We start from the raw sequence: 20,871 nt of genomic DNA, 5'->3' as shown, positions 1-20,871 counted from the left end.
TGGACTGAGACATACCAGATTACAGGTCAGGCAGTGTCTCCAGTAGAGATGCTGGTAGGGATGGGTGGGAAACCCTGTTCATTAGTTCTCACAGGTGTCACTAAGTGCTCAATGGAGCCTCTACTTCCCATTTTCACCCTGTTTTGATTCCCTCAGACATTCTATGTCCCATTTATGAATACAAACATTCCAATCATAACTTTACCAATGAAGATGAAATTGATCAAGAAAGTATTTAATTGACAAAACCATTGTCAGTTTAAATTCCTGGATGAATTTCCTTATAAGAGCAGTTAAACCACTTCTATGTTTTTCCTCTTTAATTTTGATTTTACTGAAACTACTTGCTGTTAGTATCTGTCCTTTTCTATGAACAATACTGCTTTAGTTCACAAACTCTTTCGTCCTTACTAAATTCTATGGATTTGTGAGTTTCGTGCGTGTGTGGTAGTATTTCTTGTAGATCTACTTCTTTCCTTCCTACCCTCTTCCACCCAATATGAACTTAGGCTGGTAATCCTATCCTAGAACACCTGGAAAACAGACTTCCCTAGCAGCTCCATGGGTGCTTTGTCAATGATGGGCTGTTTCATGTTCTCTGCAGCTGGCTTTCTCTGGTGCTGTACAGATGGTGGATGTCAGGAGACCAGTCCAGGGTCCCTTAGTCCCAGGTCACGCCTGGCTGCTCTGAGGATGTAAGGGATCCGGGTCTCATGTGCATCCATGCATGCTGCGTGCTCAGTCGTGTCCAACCCTTTGCAACTCCATGAACTGTAGCCTACCAGGCTCTTCTGTCCATGGAATATTCCAGCAAGACTACTGGAGTGGATTGTCATTTCCTACTCCAAGGGATCTTCCTGACCCAGGGATTGAACCTGAATCACTTGCATCTTCTGCCTTGGCAGGCAGATTATTTACCACTGTGCCACCTGGGAGTGTCTCATAACTGGCCTACAATCCATCTGCTGGATACTAGTGTGTCATCTCCAATTTAGAAAATCATGAGAAAATTATTATATGCCCTCAGATATTTCAGGAATCTTTTATTGTCCTCAATTATCCTCTTATATTTTCATCTAATTTTTATAAATACTTTTGATCATTTTGCCTACACTTACTAACTGCTTAAAGGGTTAGCAGAACAATAATCAACAAGTTCCAAGTATCCCCTAGGTCAATCCTCCAGGATTCAATAGCAAGGGTGAAAAGGTTGAAGTATCTTACTTTTTCTGACTGTCATAATTTGCCCATTGAAATGTTTTATTATAGAAAATTGCCACATAAAATACATCACTAAATACTTGGATTTTAAACACCACCAATCACTAAAATGTAAGAATTAGGCTGCAGTTTCTTGAAGGTAATCCAACTTAAAATGACAGTGCCTTGATTGGTTGGTTGGTTTAGTCACTAAGTTGTGTCCAATTCTTGTGACCTCATGGACTGTAGCCCACCAGGCTCCTCTGTCCATGGGATTTCCCAGGCAAGAGTACTGGTGTGGGTTCCCATTACCTTATCCAACAGTGCCTTAGAAATAAATAAATATGGGTTGTGCTCACTTTGGATTTTATCTAACTTTTTATTTTGAAGGCAGAACTGAAGCAACAGAAAAGTTAGAAACAAGTAGATAAGCATCTAGTGGTGTGTAGGAAATTTTCTTTAACAATGTTGTTTGTGACTTCGGAGGACAGAGATGTATTAAGCTCTAAACCTCTAAGTGTGTAACTCTGACATTGTTAGAATTCAGTGTGGATATTTACCCTAAGGAATTGTGAGAGCCCAAGGGACTCCCAGAGCTTAAGAAGTGGGTAAGAGTAAAGGTCACTCTTCTTTAGATGTTTCCCCCTTGCATCTGAGCTCTCTCTCTCTCATATTTCTGTACCATCACCTATCTGTCAGCGAAATGTGAAAGCTCTGCAGAATAAGTTATTTCTAAAGATTATTTGATTTTTAATGGCCCATAGATAGATCAAAATTTATTTAACCATACTCCACTTAAGTCATTAAAATTTTTTTTATATAACACCACAATGTGAGTAGTCACATGCATGTATCTTTGTGAAAGTTTAATTACAGAATTTAATTATGAAGACAAACAGTGTGAAGATTTTTGAGGTTCTTAATTCATATAGACAGCTGTCTCCAAGAAAAACTGTGTCAACCTATACTCTGCCCACAGTGGATGAGAGTGCCCTGTATCACCACACTTAATGCTGGCCATTTTATTCTTTTAATCTTTGTCAATTTGAAAGGAAAAAAGAATGAAAAACTTGTTTTAATTTGTTTTTCTTTGATTGCTAGTAAGTCTGAATATTTTCCGGAGAAGGCAATGGCACCCCACTCCAGTACTGTTGCCTGGAAAATCCCATGGACGGAGGAGCCTGGTAGGCTATAATCCATGGGGTCGCTAAGAGTCGGACACGACTGAGCGACTTTGCTTTCGCTTTTCCCATTCATGCACTGGAGAAGGAAACGGCAACCCACTCCAGTATTCTTGCCTGGAGAACCCCAGGGATGGCAGAGCCTGGTGGGCTGCCGTCTATGGGGTCGCACAGAGTCGGACACGACTGAAGCGACTTAGCAGCAGCAGCAGCAGCAGCAGCTGAATATTTTCTAGATTTTCTGGCAGTCTGAATTTCTCCTCTTGTGAATTGCCTCATCATGTCTTTTTCTGGAGCGCTCATAGACTTGTTGTTGCTTTAGAGGCCTCTTTTCTCTATTGGGAATATGTATCTTTTGCCATATGTGTTGCAAACATTTTTCCCAGGTTGTCATGTTCCTTTTTGTTTTGTATACAGTGGGATTTTTCCTCCCCCATTTTGTGACAATTTCCAAAGCACCTTCACAAATATCAGATTATAAAAGGAGAATGACTACAAATCTGCAGTTACTCACCCACTGTGGACTCTACCCACCTACTTCAATGAAGGAATAAAACATTAATAAACCTAAAACCCAAGAGATTATTGATTCTGCTCTAGTGTTAAACTTCCCTAAGTTTATATTTTGTATCTGAGACTCGGGTTCTGGAATTATTTTAGCATATCTATAATTCTAATGGGAAAAAGTCTTAATAATTTTATATTGTGTGCTAGATGCAATTTTATTTTTTTAATGAGAGAATCCTTTATCTCAAGGAGCTGCTCTTACCAGAAAGAACAACATAGGTTTTAAAAATATATAACCACTACCCTGGTGGTCCAGTGGTTGAGAATCTACCTGCCAATGCAGGGGACATGGGTTCAGTCTCTGGTGCGGGAGGATTCCACATGCCGAGAGGCAGCTAGGCCCATGTACCACAACTAAAGAAGGCCAAGCGCCTAGAGCCCATGCTCCCCAACAAGAGAAGCCACCACAATGAGAAGCCTGCACACAGCTAGAGAGTAGCCCCCACTCGCCGCAGCTAAAGCAAGCCCTCATGCAACAATGAAGACCCAGCACCGCTAAAAATTAAATAAATTAAAAAATAATAATAAATAGTCTTAAAAATTATGGTTTGGATTTAAAGTCTGTGTAGTTATCTCTTATCATATGAAATACACACTTGTAATACTTTACATGAGCAATATTTTTTCTATTTTTCTTTGTCAAAACTACCCACAATTCCTTTACTGTATTCTGTAGAAAGATCTTTTTGAGGTCAATAAAAACAATGTGCTCATGTGTTCAGTCATGTCCAACTCTTTGCGACTCTTTGGATTGTAGCCCACCAGGCTCCTCTGTCCATGTGATATTTCAGGCAAGAATACTGTAGTGGGTTTTGTCCTCCAGGGGATCTTCCTGACCCAGGGATTGAACCCACATCTCCTGCATTGCAGGCTGATTCTTTACTGCTGAGCCATCAGGGAAGCCTACCCTCAATATCTTCACTATATTCTGTGGAAAGATCTTTTTAGGTTAAAAAAAATAGCAATTATCAATGACATTTATTGAATATTTACTATGTGCTACTACAGTCCTGGGTGTTCATTGGAAGAACTGATGTTGAAGCTGAAACTCCAATACTTTGCCCACCTCATGCGAAGAGTTGACTCATTGGAAAAGACCCTGATGCTGGGAAGGATTGGGGGCAGGAGGAGAAGGGGACAACAGAGGATGAGATAGTTGGATGGTATCACTGACTCCATGGACATAGGTTTGGGTGAACTCCGGGAGTTGGTGATGGACAGGGAGGCCTGGCGTGCTGCGATTCATGGGGTCACGAAGAGTCGGACACGACTGAGTGACTGAACTGAACTGAACTGAATTGCACTACACATTCTTGACCAAAAACAGACTACCAATTATTTCTCCAGAAAAAAAAAAGCAAGGTTTATTTAGTATCAACAAAGAATTGCAATCCAGGCTCTGCAATTATGGCAAGCCACAAGCAAGTCCCCAGCAAAAATGAAGAGGAGAACTCTTTTTATAGAGTGCGAAGGAAGCTGGAAGGCTATAGTAAACAAAGAGTGCATAGCTTTTCGTTGGCTGAGTTGGGACAGTCTCTCATTGGCTGATCTCTTGTCAGGTAAGAAGAGGAGTCATTTTTCTTCCTGTTGGGCTCTCCTATCATTGTAGGATATGAGAGTTCCCCTCTCTGATCTGCTCACTCTATTTAATTGAGGTTTCTGTTGATTAATTTTTCACAACATTATTGAATATTTATATGGATTATTTTATTCAACCCCTAGCAACTTTCTGAGTAAGTTTCTACTGTGATTCCATTTAGAGGCAAGGAATATGAGGTACAGAAAAGTCAAATAATGTACTTAAAATCACATTGTTAATAAACAGTCAAGCTAAGCTTCAAACCCATCGAGTCTGACAGTAGACATAGTGCTCTCAACCACTGTGCTATAGCGCCAGTTTCAGACTGTGTGAGAACATTTATGAAATAATAATAACAGCAAACACAAATATAGCCTTTTCTGTGTGCCAGACACTGCTCTAGTTCAGGGTTTCTCAGGAATGGCACTACCAACATTTGGGGCTGGGTAATTCCTTGCACGGAGCTGTCCTGTGCATTGTAGAATATTGAGCAGCAGATTCCATTAGCAACCCTCCCCCCACCAGTTTTGACAACAAACAACTGTCTCCAGACAATTCAAGAAGTCTCTGGGGTGGGCAAAGATAGTTCCCAGTTGAGAGCTACTCTGGTAAACTCTTCACTTACTTTAAGTCATTTAATCCTCATAACACCCATATGAAATAGTTACTAACATTACTTCCATTTTACTCACTTCCGACCAGTTTTATACATGGCATTCTAATTATCCAGAAAGTGAAAGACTCATAATCTGGATCAGTCTAATTACCTCTCGTTGTATTACTTGCAGATAAGCCATCTACTTTTGCAACACAGCCATGCTTGGATTAACACATTTTGTGGGAGGAAATAATCTTTTATTAATGAGATCTGGCTAAGCATAAAGAAGTTTGGGGGAAGCTCCAATGTCCTCATTCAGTATGCAGTTCATTCAACAAATATTTACCGAACATTTCCATGGTGTCAGGCAGTGTTCTGAACCTTGGAGATGAAATGGTAGATGAAGCAAAGTCCTGGTGCTCCCATTCTAGCGGGTGTGTATGTTCCAGGGACAGATGACAGGCAAGAAAATCACAGCAATAGTTTATTTTCAAATAATGTTGTGTTCTAGGGGAAAAAAATAAGAGTATGATGTGCTAACAGAGAGTTGGGCAAGGTACATGTTGGTTTGAATAAGAATGTTAAAGAAGGCTTTCTATCATTTCTTTTATATGGCACTAAGGAAAAGCAGGAACAGAAAATAGGCCAGTGGTTGCCAGAGGCTGGAGGCAGAGGAGGGGTTGACTACAAAGGCACAAGATGGAATTTTTAGGGTGATGGAAATATTATCTTGATGATGGTGACACTTACATAACTGTATGCAAAAACTCTAGAACTGTACACTAAAAAGGGTAGATTTTACTTTATGTAAATTGTAACTCAATAAACATAATTCTCTCTCTCTCTCCACATAGCCTTTTTACTGCTTTAGAAACAAACATTACTGAGAAACATGCTGGGAGGTCCCTGGGGCTGAGAGTGTGGGTCAGAACCTGAACTTAATTAGAGAGTGAGAGAGAGCCTCAGATCAGGCTGACGGGAGACCACAGCGCTGACCTTTCTTGCCTTGTTAACCTTCAGTGGCTGTGGCGAGGTTGTTGCAAAGAAACTTGTGGCCACGTGGACACACAGGAGTCGCCCATTAGCAGCCACTGCAGCCTAGCCAACGTGGGACATACATCCGGCCCCTCAGAGAACCAGAGAAGATGCTCACCATCGCTCAGACCACAGGCTGCGGTTCACTGAGCTGCCTTTCCTTTGTTCACCTCCCCTCCGGGGGCCATCTGGTTTGATCTGCCACCACTGTGTTTAGAAGGCTGGAGAGTGGGCAGAGTGCACCTGAGGTCTTCACCCACAGGCCTCCGCAGAGGTGTCAGGCCTTCACGTGCCCAGCCCACACATGGCTGCTTTCCCTACACTGGCCCCACTCCATTACCTGTGTCAGGAAAAGCACAGTCTGTTTTCACTAACAAAACCCACTGCAGTGAGATAGCAGCCTGAATGGGAAGGAACGTGTTGGGGCCACTTTCCTTGAAAGGAATAGGAGGCAGGCTTGTCTGCCCAGACGGTACAGTGAGAGAGGGGAGGCCACAGGGAAAGCCACCCTAGAATGGATTCCTGGGAACACTGCAGTGTCTTAGCCTCTGGGAACAGCTTCTGGCAACGAATCTGACCTTGAAATGTATTATCATGTTAACGACATGTATCAAGAGACAGAAATCACAACTGTAACATTTTTCACCATTCTAGCATAGAACAAGCTTTGACTCTTTAGGTAACAGAGAAAAATCAATTGCTGAGAGTCTGAAAGTTTTAGATCCAATAGGTCCAGACTCTGATAATTAAAAAGAAAGGAGAAAAAAAAAAAAAAAACTGGCTGCAACAGGAGAGCTCTTCTAAATCTAATTAATACTAGTTCTTGATTTTCTTGGAAATGGAGGGGAGAAGAACAAAATGCATTCATAATTTGAAATTGAAACGCCCTCTCGTTGCAGCCTGTTCTTTTTTTCTGAGACTGTACCTACTGCACCTAATACTTTCAGATGCTGAGTGATTGATTTTCCTCTATTTCCTAAAGAGTCAAAGGTTTTTCTATTCTAACATCACAAAGAATGTTTCCATTGTGCTTTTCTGTCTCTTGATACATGTAATCTGTAAGTAATACTATGTCTTGATTTTCTTAGGGACAGGGCAAAGGAGAATGAAATGTTTGTTTTCTTCCCTCTTTGTCTTGCTGAGACCAGTAAATCTTAGACTGTCTTCGAATGTGTACCGTGTGTGCCACCTTCTAGTCACTCACTGTTTTTGTATCTCAGGTCAGCTGCTTGTTAACCAGAACCTTTCCTCAAGTATTCTGTGCTAAGTATAGCCACTGAATTTAGAATGCAGGTGTGAACAAAGGGATGTGTGCTATAGAAAAGATGACGAACTGGAGGAGTAAGAGGAAGCACAATGATTGATAAGAACTTTTCAGTTTACATATCTGTCTGAATCATCTTTATTTAAAACTCTCTCCCATAACAAGTAGCACAGTGTCTTCTATGCTGTAGGCCTTTTCGTCACATCTGGTGAGTGCTGCTGCATGAATATTCCATAAGCAAACCATCAGCACCATGCCAAACCTAAATGCTTAACCCTGCATAGTGGTTGTAAACTTGTTCTCTGAGACCATTAAGATGGAAGCCGGATAAGTGGTTCCTGTCTGTTAGGTGGTGAACCCAGAAATAATATTTCAAATATGAAGATCCTGGAATATTTTTTAACTCACAAGAAATCAACATCAATTAGTAGTATTGCAACTTTCATTTTTAAAAAGCAAAACAAGTATATTGAGATGCTGGAAGAATTTTTTTTTCTTGCATGAAAATACATACCAGTACTTTGTGTTCACTCCTTTCCTTAAAAGTTTATAGAATCCTAAATTAAGGATCTTCTAAAGTTTAATGAAACTGGTAGTGTAACACTATAAATTAGAGGAAAGTTTCCATCCATATATGTTATAATGTTAATAGGTAGAAATGGCCTTGCTCTAATAAGTAGCTGTTTCTCAAGGCTTCGTAGGGAAGGCGTGCTTTTTTTTATCCCTCCATTCATTCATTCAACAAATATTTATAAGTGCCTGTCATCATAGATGTGGGTTTAGAGCCTTGGGTTCTTGGAATTAATAACAGTAATAATAATAGCGAACATTTATATAGTAATGAGTGAAAGTGTTAGTCACTCAGTCGTGTCTGACTCTTGCAATCCCATGGCGCCTCTGTCCATGCAATTCTCCAGGCAAGAATGCCGGAGTAGGTTGCCATTCCCTTCTCCAGGGGATCCTCCCGACCCAGGGATTGAACCTGGGTCTCCTGCATTGCAAGCAGACTCTTCACCATCTGAGCTACCAGGGAAGCCTATCCATATATGTTGTAATGCTAATAGGTAGAAATTGTCTTGCTTTAATAAGTTGCTATTTCTCAAGGCTTCATAGGCAAGGGGTGTTTTTTAATCTATTCATTCATTCAACAAATATTATAAGTGCCTGTCATCAGAGACGTCTCAACTAGTCAGGGAGGCAGACAAGTAAACCAATGTTCATAGCCCATTAAGTACCAGTGGTGATAGAGGAGGGTACAGGATATTATGGGAACACAGAGAAGGAACAGCCTCAGCATGGAAGATTAGGATAATGATTGCCAGAGCAGGTCCCATTGAGTTGAGCCTTGAGGGACTCACACAAGTTGAGATTGGAAAGGCTGAACTTGCCAGAGGGAGGAAAGCTATTTGAAAGTACAATTACAGAAGAAATGATACATCTGGACACTGCAGATCATTCAGAATGGACACAGGCCTGGAGAGGGGTTAGATTACAAAGGATCTTACAACAACTCTAAGATGTTTGAACTCTACCTTGAAGGCAATGGAATCACTGGAGCTTATTAAGCAGGGTCCTGGGGGATGAACAAACTGAGGTTTGTGTTTAGGAGATGGGCAGGAAGTGTTTAAATTGTTTTACAAAAACCTTTTTTTTCCAGTCAGAGCATAGCCTGATTATTGGAGGCCTACTTACAAATGAAGGAATGGAAATAAGTGCACGAGAGAATGCACATTCTTTCCCCTGTCCTCAGCAGGTTTGCTGGGGTGGAGGCGGGGAGAGGAGGACAGAGAGGCTTTTTTTTTTTTAATTTTTGGTAGAAAGTTGGCTTTACTCATCACTTATTTACATTATCTCAATCATGGCATTTCGGCATCCACCCGCCCCTCCATGATCATTAACCTCAGAGCGTGAGCCCGTGCCTTGCAGGGCCCTGCTGAATGGTTACAAGCCGCAGGCAGGGAGGCAGGGTTGCAGGGCTCACCTCACAAGGCTCAGTGCCCTCCGACTCACAGGCTCTGAGCCTAGTGACTGCTGCCCTGCCTGCCAAGGGCCACAGTGTTCCCATGGGTGGGACTGAGCAGACTGTGTGTTGGAGGTGATGCCAGGTCTCTGCTCAGGACAGGATCTGACAGGGCCATCCGTGACAGTGATATGTCCTAGACTGCGGGTGGACAGACCTGTTGGACCCATCTGGGTCCTGCCACTGACTTGCTGGGTAGCTTTAGACAAGTCCCTTCTTGTCCCTCTGTCAGTCTGTTTCCTGGTACTTACGGCCAGGGAGGTCTCCTGGAAGCCCCTCCTGACTCAGAAGCGAGTCAATACCAAGTCTGCACTTCTACGGAACTGTGACCATGGCTTTGTGCTTTGAAGGTCCCTGTGTGTCTGCGGCTGGTGGGGGGCATCTCTCCCCATAGAGCCGCCCTTGCCATTGCTTTTCTCTCCTTCGAACAGGGCTGCCCTCCAGTGAGAAATCCTCAAGACTGTCAGCACCTGACTCAGCTGTCTCTGCTGCCCTGTACTGCCAGGCCCCTGTGCCAAGAAGGGTGTGCTTGAAGGACAGTTCTTACGTGAATGCTCTGAAGATGAAAAGAAGTGACCTGACAGTGAGCTTAGAACGACCTTTCCTCCATTAAGAGAGTTCCACCTAAAGAAGGAGCTCCCTGTGATTGGACTGGGACTATGCCAGCACCCTCTGACCGGAAGTAAGAACTGAACAGGTGTACAAGTCCAGCGGTTGTGCCTGGGACAAGCCTGATGCTTCTCATGTAAAAGACACAAAAATGACCCTACCATGTGGAGAAAGAAAAAGAGCCAGGAGAGAAGGAAACTAGGCAAACTGCCTATAAATTTATACCTGCCCTTTGGGGATGGATGTTTGTTCCTGGAAGAATGGAAACCTTAGGAGAGCAGTTGAACAAATGAATGGAGTTACAGGTGCTGTTTATATTTTTCATAATAATTTCATTTTCATTTTCCTCTAGAATTTGGTCTTTAAAAGTTCATTTTGAAAATTCTAGATTGGCTTGGCTGTGGTAAAGAAAGCTGAGGAAACTTTTTGTTTATTTTGGTGTTTGCATCAAGCTCAGTTGGTAAAGAATCTGCCTGCGATGAAGGAGACCCCGATTCGATTTTTGGGTTGGGAAGATCTGCTGAAAAAGGGATAAGCTACCTACTTCAATATTCTTGGGCTTCCCTTGTGGCGCAGCTGGTAAAGAATCCGCCTGCAATGTGAGAGATCTGGGTTTGATCCCTGGGTTGGGAAGATCCCCTGGAGAAGGGAAAAGCTACCCACTCCAGTCTTCTGGCCTGGAGAATTCCATGGACCGTATAGTCCATGGGGTCACAAAGAGTCAGACAAGACTCAGCGACTTTCACTTTTTTTGCATCAAGTTAAAAGGGGGAATGAATTGCCCTGGGGAACCAAGAGAAACCAGAATGAGAATCTGAGGTAAAATTCAAGGGGACATATTTTGGGTTGGATTTACTTGGCCACCTGTTCCTCCCAACATGGAAAGTCTCCTTCCAGGGGTATGATCTGCTCAGACCTCTTAAAGCTGTGTATTTTCATAGGAGGAAATGTCGCCTGCATGGGCAGGCAGATTCTTTACCACTAGCACCACCTGGGAAGCTCCACATAGTAAATACTCAGCAACTATTTTTTGAAGTGATGAATAACTTCAGATAGGAAAGATAGGTTGTATTCCTTTTCGTAATAGCCAAAGGGCTTTCATGAAATTTATCTTATAACTGGAAAGATCCCCTGGAGAAGGGTATGGCAACCCACTCCAATATACTTGCCTGGAAAATCCACATGGACAGAGGAGCCTGGCTGGCTACTCCATAGGGTCACACAGAGTTGGACACAACTGTGTATTTTCATGAAACATAAGGATGTTTCATGTCAAAACATGCAGAACAACAATACTGTTAAAAGTAATCCTAAAGCCTCTAAAAGCAATCCCATTTGTGAGATACAGATTTTGAACATAGATGCTACATAAAATGATATTTAAGCCTTTAATCCTCCCCACCCATACAACTGATAATCAGAGAAGAAAATGAAAAGTAAAACCATTTTTTTATCAAGTGCAGCCATACACTAGGATTAAGTTCTGTTTGCTATCAGTACTACACCTTAACTAAATTCAAACATTAATTGTCACCCTCCCTATCATGATTACTCTCGACTAAAATCATTTGAGGATTCAAAGGACATTGTATTGGCACCATTTATCAAGTTATCAGTAATCACATTTTAGGTTCAATTATTCCACTTCTGATTGCTGCTATATCATCTCAGGGAAAAAATACTAAGACTTTGACAGTATTTATTGATCTATTATTACTCTCTGATTCTATGGATCCATTTAAGGGCCAAGTTGTAAGATTTTACCATAAATTCTTAGCTGTAAATGCTTCTTCAATTCCTGTTTCTTAGTATATTGCCAGAATAAGAAGTTAAAAACTACCATTTTCTAATTCTAATTTTAAATAAGGTAAAACCAGGCTGCAATTGAGACCTCATTAATATGTCTAAGTCAGATGACCCCAGTTACAAGATAAATTTCATGAAAGTCCTTTGGCCATTGCAAAAAGGAATACAACCTATTTTTCCTATCTGAAGCCATTCATTCCTTCAAAAAATAGCGCTGAGTATCTACCATCTGGAGAAGGAAATGGCGACCCACTCAAGTATACTTGCCTGGGAAATCCCATGGGCAGAGGAGCCTAGCAGGCTCACAAGTACATGGGGTCACAAGAGTCGGACACGACTTAGTGACTAAACCACCACCACCACCATCTACTATGTGGGGCTTCCCAGGCGGTACTAGTGGTAAAGAACCTGCCAATGCAGGAGAGATAAGCTCCCTGGGTGGGGAAGATCTTCTGGAGGAGGGCATGGCAACCTGCTCCAATATTCTTGCCTGGAGAATCCCATGGACAGAGGAGCCTGGCCGGCTATAGTCCATAGGGTTGCACAGAGTTGGACACAACTGAAGCGACTTAGCACGCATGCACACATCTACTATGTGACAGACAACACTGGAAATTTAACAGTGAACTAAACAGACAAGGTTCTGCTGTCCTGGAGTTTATATTCTAGTGGGAGTAGAGAAACATATAAATGTCAGATAGTGCTAAGTGGTGAGAAATAAGGAGATGGCGTGGGGGTTATGGTTTGCAAGTTTATATAGAACAGTCAGGAAAGGTGACATGAAGGAAAAGGGAGAGAGTCGTGTGTATGGCTAAGAGTGTTCCAAACAGAGACATGCAAAGACTTCACTGGCAAATGCTTGGTGTGATGACAGAAAAGAAGTCCACTGTGGGGAACAGCCTGAGAGTAAGCATGTTGTCAGCTGAGGCCAACAGCAGGATGTCAGGTCATAAAGGACGTATATTTGATTTGCTTTCATTGGGGTGGTGGAACAAATAACCTGAAAACAAAATTAGTAAATCAAAGAGAATAGATTTCAGCTCAGTTCAGTCACTCAGTCATGTCTGACTCTTGGCGACCCCATGGACTGCAACCCACCAGGCCTCCCTGTCCATCACCAACTTCCGGAGCTTACTCAAATTCATGTCCATTTAGTCGGTGATGCCATCCAACCACCTCATCTTCTGTCATCCCCTTCTCCTCCTGCCTTCAATCATTCCCAGCATCGAGATCTTTTCCAATGAGTCAATTCTTCACATTAGGTGGCCAAAGTATTGGAGCTTCAGCTTCAGCATCAGTCCTTCCAATGAATGTCCAAGACTGATTTACTTTAAGATTGACTGGTTTGATTTCCTTGCAGTCCAAGGGACTCTCAAGAGTCTTCTCCAACACCACAGTTCAAAAGCATCAATTCTTTGGCTCTCAGCTTTCTTTATGATCCAAGTCTCACATCCATACATGACTACCGGAAAAACCGTAGCTTTGACCTTTGTTGGTAAAGTTGTCTCTGCTTTTTAATATGCTGTCTAGGTTTGTCATAGCTTTTCTTCCAAGGAGCAAGCGTCTTTTAAATTCATGGCTGCAGTCACCATTTGCAGTGATTTTTGGAGCCCAAGAAAATAAGTCTCTCACTGATTCCATTGTTTCCCCATCTATTTGCCATGAAGTGATGGGACTGGATGCCATGATCTTCGCTTTTTGAATGTTAAATTTTAAGCCAGCTTTTTCACTCTCCTCTTTCACTTTCATCAAGAGGCTCTTTAGTTCTTCACTTTCTGCCATAAGAGTGGTGTCATTTGCGTATCTGAGGTTATTGATATTTCTCCCAGCATCTTCATTCCAGCTTGTGCTTCATCCAGCCTGGCATTTTGCATGATGTACTCTGCATATAAGGTAAACAAGCAGGGTGATAATATAGAGACAATATAGACATACTCCTCTCCCAATTTTGATAGACTTCAAACAATATATTTAGCATGAAATAAAGGAGAAGGAATTCCTATTTCTTAAATTAGGATTCATTTTTTTTTTTACAACTGCAATTGTAATCTGATTTGATTGTAATGCTTTTCTAGCCCTTCTCACTATAAACCCAAAAGACTGAACTAAATTTCCAAAACTGAACAACAAATAATGAGGAAACAAAACAAAACTATGAGAGCAATGTCATTTGCTGTGAATGTGCACAAATGTTAACACGGAGAAATCAAATGAAGGCTGAAAAAAAGCATTCAACTCCAAAAATTCAGGCTGTGGGTTTCACAGCTGTCTTTTGTAATTAAAGACAATGCTATTCAAGTAATTTTTATCCATGCATGTAGGTGTGATTGCAAAGAGGGAGTGGGGAATCTCTTCCAGGTGGCTCTGATTAAAAAAAAAAATGCATCCTGTGCTTTGTGGTTGGAGCTCTCACTGGGATTTTGTAAAGTATCTCTTCCTGATTGCAACAGTTTAAAATCAGCCCATCCACTTCCTTTTGAACTAGCAGTCCATATCAATGCCTCAGTGTTTTATATTCTGTTGGTTTTTCTAACCACTTCCCCAAGTGGGAGTGTACAAAAATAGATCCCTAAATCTCCCAGCCACCCCAGGCTGTTGCCACGAACCTGATTGGCCAAGGTGTTCTGCTGTTGACTTGACCCATCAGTCTTCTGGACCATTTTCTTGCATTGGGTTTTCATTATGGACACATGCTAAAGATCTCCAGCGCAAATTTCATTTTGGGAGGACTGACCAAATGCAACCTCACGGACAGGATGACAATGTATCACAGGAGCACTGAAATTGCAAATAATGAACAGACGCATTACTTTGAGAACAGAAAACAAGTGGACATTTCCTTTACACAACACTTGGAGACAAACTAAGGAAACCTCTTCCTTCCCTTATCCACCATGAGCTCCGTGGGTGCAGGGACCTTAGCTGCTGTGCTTAAGACTGATTGAGTTAAGCTATATGAAGTGCTTTCGATTGGTGTTGGGATATAGGCGCTGAATAAACTGAATTCTCAGCACCTGGCATATATACATAAACACGCACACTATATATGTATAAATACATGCATTAATATATATTGGCTAGGGGAATGAAGAAGGAACCAACTTCAGCGGAATTCCTATTATGCCACCATTAGAAAACAATGATTATGGCCCCAAAGTTGAGAATCGTAATTATCATGTCACGTATCCACAAACCCACTATGGAGCGCAATAATTACCAGCGTGTTGCATGGGGGAAGGGGTATAGAGTCTGGAGAAAAGAGGCAACTCTTGGTGAGTTCCCCCAAAGCTTTAGAACAATACAGTCCTGTCCTCCAAGGAATGAAAAAAAAACCCAAAAAACAAAAAACACAGGCCGGCTCTCTGATCGCCTTCCAGCCCTGCAGAGGGACCTCTTCCTAAACTTCCACCCCCAGGAATTTTCCCTTATCCCAGTTTCAAGGGGCAGGGAACAACCGGAATCTTTGTCAGGTCCTCCGCGCCCCGCCCCCTCCCCAGAGCCTCTCCCAGCCTGACGTCCCCCTCCCCCACAAGCGCCCCCTGCTGCACCCCGCCGCTCCCCTTCCTTCTCCCCCAACTGCCCAGGCCGTCGGCGCGCACCAGGCCAGAGAGAAGGGAAACCACCAACCCCGCGGCAGCGGCGGTCTCCCGGGGCAAGCGGGCCGGCGGGGGCGGGGCGGAGCCTGGCGGAAGGGGGCGGGGCGGGCAGCTGCTCGCGCCGCGCCGGGACTGACGGGCTAGCGGGCCCCCGACCCCCAGCCGCCAGCTCGCCCCCCTCTAGCGCTGCCTGAAGAGTTTCTAGCCCCCGGCCTCGCATCGCCGGACGGAGGGGGAGTGGCCCGCCCCGGGCCGGCCGGCGGCGGGCGTGAGGCCACCGGGAAGGGGTTGGGGGCGCCCGAGGGGCCGAGCATCCTTCTCCTCAGCCCGCCGGCCCCCGCCTCCCGCCTTCCCTCCGCCCGCCTGGCCGCCCCGCCCCGCCGTGACCCCCGGCCGCCTCCGGAGCCCGACGCGGTAAGTGCGACTTCTTCCTTGGCGCCGGGGAGGGGGCCGCGGCGGGTTGGCCGCGCACCGAGGCCCGCTCCCCGCCCCCACGGGACCCTCACGCCGGGCCCTCGGGGAGGCGGCCCGTGGCGTTTAGCTCCGGAGGGTGGGCCAGGCTGTGACCTCCGGGGGTCGAACCGCTGTCCGTTCTCCCGCCGCTCAGTCGCGAGCTTGGAGCGGCATCCGGGCCGCTCTTGAGTTATGCAAAGTTCTAGACGCGGGCTGCGACGTGGGCTGCTGTCCAGAATCAGTGCTTCCTCCCGTACTCTTCCACCAATAAAACTTAACTGGAAACCATTCTGGATTTTTTTTTCCCCTCGTTACCCTCAGGCTACCATAGGCTAAGTTTTTAAGTAATTGCCTCACCCTGGGAGTGTGGAAAATAAGAAAGAGACTTTATTTCAAGAAAAACCAGCATGTCTGGTTGAAACTTTTTCATTTAGGGATTTCAGTTCTGGTTGAAACTTTTTCATTAGGCATTTCAGTCGTACGCAGAGATCAAAACACAACGAAGAAAGTTTGCTGTATTAAAGAGTAAAGCATTTCTGCCGTCTTTATTATCGAGTCATTAAAAAGATTTTTTTAGATAATTGATACATTTACAAAATTCACAGTACAGACGAGATACGCTGTCTCACCCCACCCAGCAGTATTACCAGTTTCTTGCGCATTTTTCCAGAGATTATGTATATGTCAATGTCTTTGCTTCTTTAAAAAAAAAAAGAAATACCGAAGTGTTGTGTATTAAGTGCCTAGCAGTTACTGGTACCCAATAAATGGCAACTGACCTTCCGTTTAAAAAACAGTTTAATAAGTCTTTTTGGTTATTAGACCGCTGAAAAACCAATAATGACCTCTTTAGTTTTTAAGCACAGTGAATATGACTATATTGTGAATGTGTATGTTCTGTTGGCTTCTCAAAGTTATGTGAATACTTCTACACAAAGGTGACACTGATATTTCGAGGTACTGGGACAGATAGGGAGAAATCAGTATGAAATTGTAAGAAAATAGAACTTGATGTATATAATGGTTCCAAAAATGATTTAAAGCAACTTAGTGTCCATATGGTACTGTGGGGTAAAACAAAACTAAATGTAAAGTTGAAGCAGAGCAGGAAAAAAAAAAGACTACAAACTACAAAGTCAAGGGTAAGATAATACCTACCAAGTCCGTAAGATCCTGTACTAGAGGCGAGTCACAGATTTGGCTCTGAACATCGCTTGCAGCCAGGGAGAAGAAAGAGAAAGGAATAAAGTAAGTTTCAGGGTATTTCGAATTCTGAGATAAAAACAGACCAGTTCTTCTGCCTAAGCCCAGCATTTTCGAATAATTAGGCCTGAGAGGAACGTTTTCTCATGGGGCCTAATAAGATTGTTGTGATGCAGTTGACAACATCTTTAAAGTATCTCTACAGAAACTGATGAATTTTGGATAACAATGTACTTCAGTATAGAGCAATAGTAAGACTCTAAAGGTAAGTTCTGTGAAGGCTTAACTTGATCCATTCATAATGTGTAGAGTTACCTAGAATAGTATTTCCCAAACTGTGTTCTGAGGCATGAGAAATCAGTTTATTTCTTGAAATAAGATTTTAGCGTAAATAAGTTTCAGATAACTGGCTTAGACGAATTTCAGTTGGTTTTTTTTTTCTCAATTTCTTGGCTAATGTTACAGTTTACTTTCGTAAAGGGGGATGTATTGTATGACATTTTCCAAATTTATTTGATATGGACCACAAATTGAAAACCACTGAACCTGTAGAAGTGGGTGGATTGCTTATCCTTCAGGCAGTCTTTTTGAATATTTCTTATAGCTAAGATTTGATAAGAATGAGAGCAAAGGGCCTGAGGTTTACCAATTTATTAAGAGCCAAAGTAAAGATAAAAGTAAGAGTCAGAATTTTAAAATGTGTATATGTACTCAGTTGTGTCCAATGCTTTGCGACCCCTTGAACTGTAATCTGCCAGGCTTCTCTGTCCATGGAATTTCCCAGGCAAGACTACTGGAGTGGGTTGCCATTTCTTCCTCCAGGGGATCTTCCTGACCCAGGGATTGAACCAACATCTCTTTGTGTCTTCTGCACTGGCAGGTGGGTTCTTAACCACTGCGCCACCTAGGTAGCTCAGAATTCTAAAATATTTTACATCAAAGGGAAAGGCTACTTTCCCCCAGAGTTCTTTTACAGTTCCTCCTTGGTCTGCAAATTGCCTGTGGGACCAAATGATCTCTAGAACTTCTTCCTGTTGTTCTGTCCTTCAGGGAACTTGGGATCTTGAATTAAACTAGGTTTAAAACCCCTTAAAGGATGATTTGGAGAAGGCAATGGCACCCCACTCCAGTACTCTTGCCTGGAAAATCCCGTGGATGGAGGAGCCTGGTAGGCTACAGTCCATGGAGTCGCTAAGAGTCGGACACGACTGAGCGACTTCGCTTTCACTTTTCCCTTTCATGCACTGGAGAAGGAAATGGCAATCCACTCCAGTATTCTTGCCTGGAGAATCCCAGGGACGGCAGAGCCTGATGGGCTGCCGTCTATGGGGTCGCACAGAGTCGGACACGACTGAAGCAACTTAGCAGCAGCAGCAGCAGCAGCAAAGGATGATTTTAATTATTCTTGGATATAGATACATTATTAACATTCGCTTTTTATTCCAAACACTACTGGTACTATTACTGTCAAAACCTAGAATTCTGTAGCTATAAGACATCTTGGAAAGCATGGTACATAATGGAAAGGGATTTGGAGCCAGAAAATCTGGGATTGTGCCGTTAATGTGCAGGGTTGTTTCCAGTAAGTTTATGAACCTCTCTGAATCTGTTTCCTTATTTGTAAGATTAGAATGATGACAGTATGCAGTTCATTCAATGAATGTTGAGAGTCTAATAGGTACTGAGTAATAGAAAAACAGCTTTAAGAGTGCAAATGAAGTAATGTATCAAGAATCCTTTACTATAAATTATTTCCATTCCTGAGTATAGATGGCAAGAGTTTGAACAGCAAGAAATATCATCCTATCGAAATATATGTGGCCTGTGAGTTTCAGATAGCAAGTAGTGAGAGTTGAGAGAATGAGGGATTAGTCCAAAATTTTGACTCCGTTCAGTTCTTGCGTTTGGATTTGGAGACTTAGGATAATGAGGGACACTTCCATAGAAAGTATTCTATAAATCAGTGGTCCTGATCCTTTTGGGCACAGGGATGCGTTTCATGGAAGACAGTTTTTCCACAGATGGGGCGAAGGGGGGGGGGGTGTTGTCTCAGGATGAGTCAAGCACACTACATTTATTGTGCACTTTATTTCTATTATTATTAATCAACCCTACCTCAGATCATCAGGCATTAAATCCTGGAGGTTGGGGATACTCTGCTATAAATGGTTCAATACTATATAAAATGTTACCATCCTGAAGATAAATTGAGGGCCAAAGGTATTCATTGTCTTCATTTATGTGGTAAAAAAAAGACCCTCATATCTTAGTGGTTTAAAACAACAGAAGATTGTTTCTCAGTCATGCTAAGTGTCCAGTTAGGATCAGCAGGAGAGCTCTGTTGCAGTAGTCATTTAGCGCCCCAGATCGTCAGAGGCTCATCTTAACACCTGCTTCCACATTTGTTAGGCAGGGGGAAGGATGTGATAAATTGCACATTGGCTTTTAAAGACTTTTAATGACACATATAACTTCCACTGCCATTTCATTGGCCAAACAAGTCATATGACTGCAACCCAACTTCAAGGAGGAGGGGAAATGTAATTCTATCTTGTACCCAAAAAGAGGAGAATGGGAATAATCTTGGGATGGTCTTTTGGACTACAACTAAGCAGACTTTATAGTTCCATGAGTTAACACAGTCTGAATAAATAAAATCCAAACCATGTTTTTCAGTATTCTATTTAGGGAATAGAAAACAGCATTTCTTTGTGTATATGTAATCATAGAATTATGCTAATGAGAATTATAAAGAACATCTTTTATTAATTGGAACTGAAGTGCTTTTGAAAACTCCCAATTAGACAAAGTGTTTGGCCAAGTGAATTTCATTATTTTTTAATTACATGTCCATTCAGTAAACATTTGTTAAATGTGGTATTGTATGAGGCCCTGTGTTAGATCCCATGAGGGTAAAAAAGCTGAATGGGAAATTTACACCCCAACAGAAAACAGCTATAATTGAATTCTCTCTCTCCTTTTCTTTCTCTTTAAAATAACATAAACAATCTTTTAATATGATAAAACTTGTTTATGTATATCTACATCATTACACTTTGCTTCTAATCATCTTTTTTGGTCTTATAAGCAGAAAGAGTGTTTTGTTAGAAAAGGGATATAGCTCTCTGTCAAAGAATCCAAGGGCAGGAAGTGCATTTGCTCAGAGGCAACTGGCATCTGTAGCAGAAAGTTAGGAGCTGGAGCTGCTTTTCCTTTCCATATCTGTATAATTTCTTGCCAGTGTCTCTCTCCACACATATACTTCATTCTTCTTTACTCTGTTGGCTGGCTTTCTCTATTCTGCTCTTAAATGGGTACATTTAACCTAAGAGTTCACAGACTTAAAGGAAACGAATTAGAGCCTTTGGCCATTTCAGAAGAACTACTCTTTTTCTAAGTGCCACATCTTGGTTAGTTCTTAAGGTAATTTACTGTCAGAGTCTGGAAATGATCGAGTTGGCCCTAAAGTATAACAAGTTAGGGTAATTGACAACTTTGTAATAGAGAGGCAGTTCTAATAGCTTAGGATGAAAGAAACCTGTGATGTCCGTGAAAGCGCTACTACATAATTAACATCAGCTGGCAAATCTGGTGGGACAGGCTGATTAGAATAATAAGGATAAGAGGGTAGAACTGGAGCCGATTTGTAGCAACAATATCCCCTCCCAGAACACTGGCAGATGCCATCTCCATTGTAATACTGTCAGCCATCTCTTTTCCCTCTCCCAAGGTACAGATTACTGAATTGTCTAATGCTTAT

At 42.5% G+C, this 20,871-nt stretch overlaps 1 protein-coding gene and 1 long non-coding RNA gene across 9 annotated transcripts in view; one reads left to right on the top strand and one right to left on the bottom strand.

Moving 5' to 3' along the window:
- Positions 1 to 12,801: 12,801 nt before the first annotated feature.
- Positions 12,802 to 16,104, bottom strand: LOC145546296 (uncharacterized). Its single transcript, XR_014082732.1, has 3 exons — positions 15,487 to 16,104; positions 14,466 to 14,637; positions 12,802 to 13,741 (listed from the first exon to the last, which is right to left on the bottom strand). It is a non-coding gene; the product is annotated as an uncharacterized LOC145546296 (long non-coding RNA).
- KLHL5 (kelch like family member 5) overlaps positions 15,574 to 20,871 on the top strand; it is an 85,997-nt gene continuing 80,699 nt past the window's right edge. For all 8 annotated transcript variants that reach the window (XR_014082726.1, XR_014082716.1, XR_014082712.1 and 5 more), the window contains exon 1: positions 15,574 to 15,869. The gene's annotated coding sequence lies outside the window, so the exon portion shown is untranslated. The remainder of the gene's footprint in view (positions 15,870 to 20,871) is intronic.

This window comes from Giraffa tippelskirchi, chromosome 1 (genome assembly GCF_054371585.1).
Source record: "Giraffa tippelskirchi isolate mGirTip1 chromosome 1, T2T-mGirTip1v1.2.pri, whole genome shotgun sequence".
NCBI lineage: Eukaryota > Metazoa > Chordata > Mammalia > Artiodactyla > Giraffidae > Giraffa > Giraffa tippelskirchi.
This window is presented reverse-complemented; position numbering and strand designations above follow the sequence as displayed.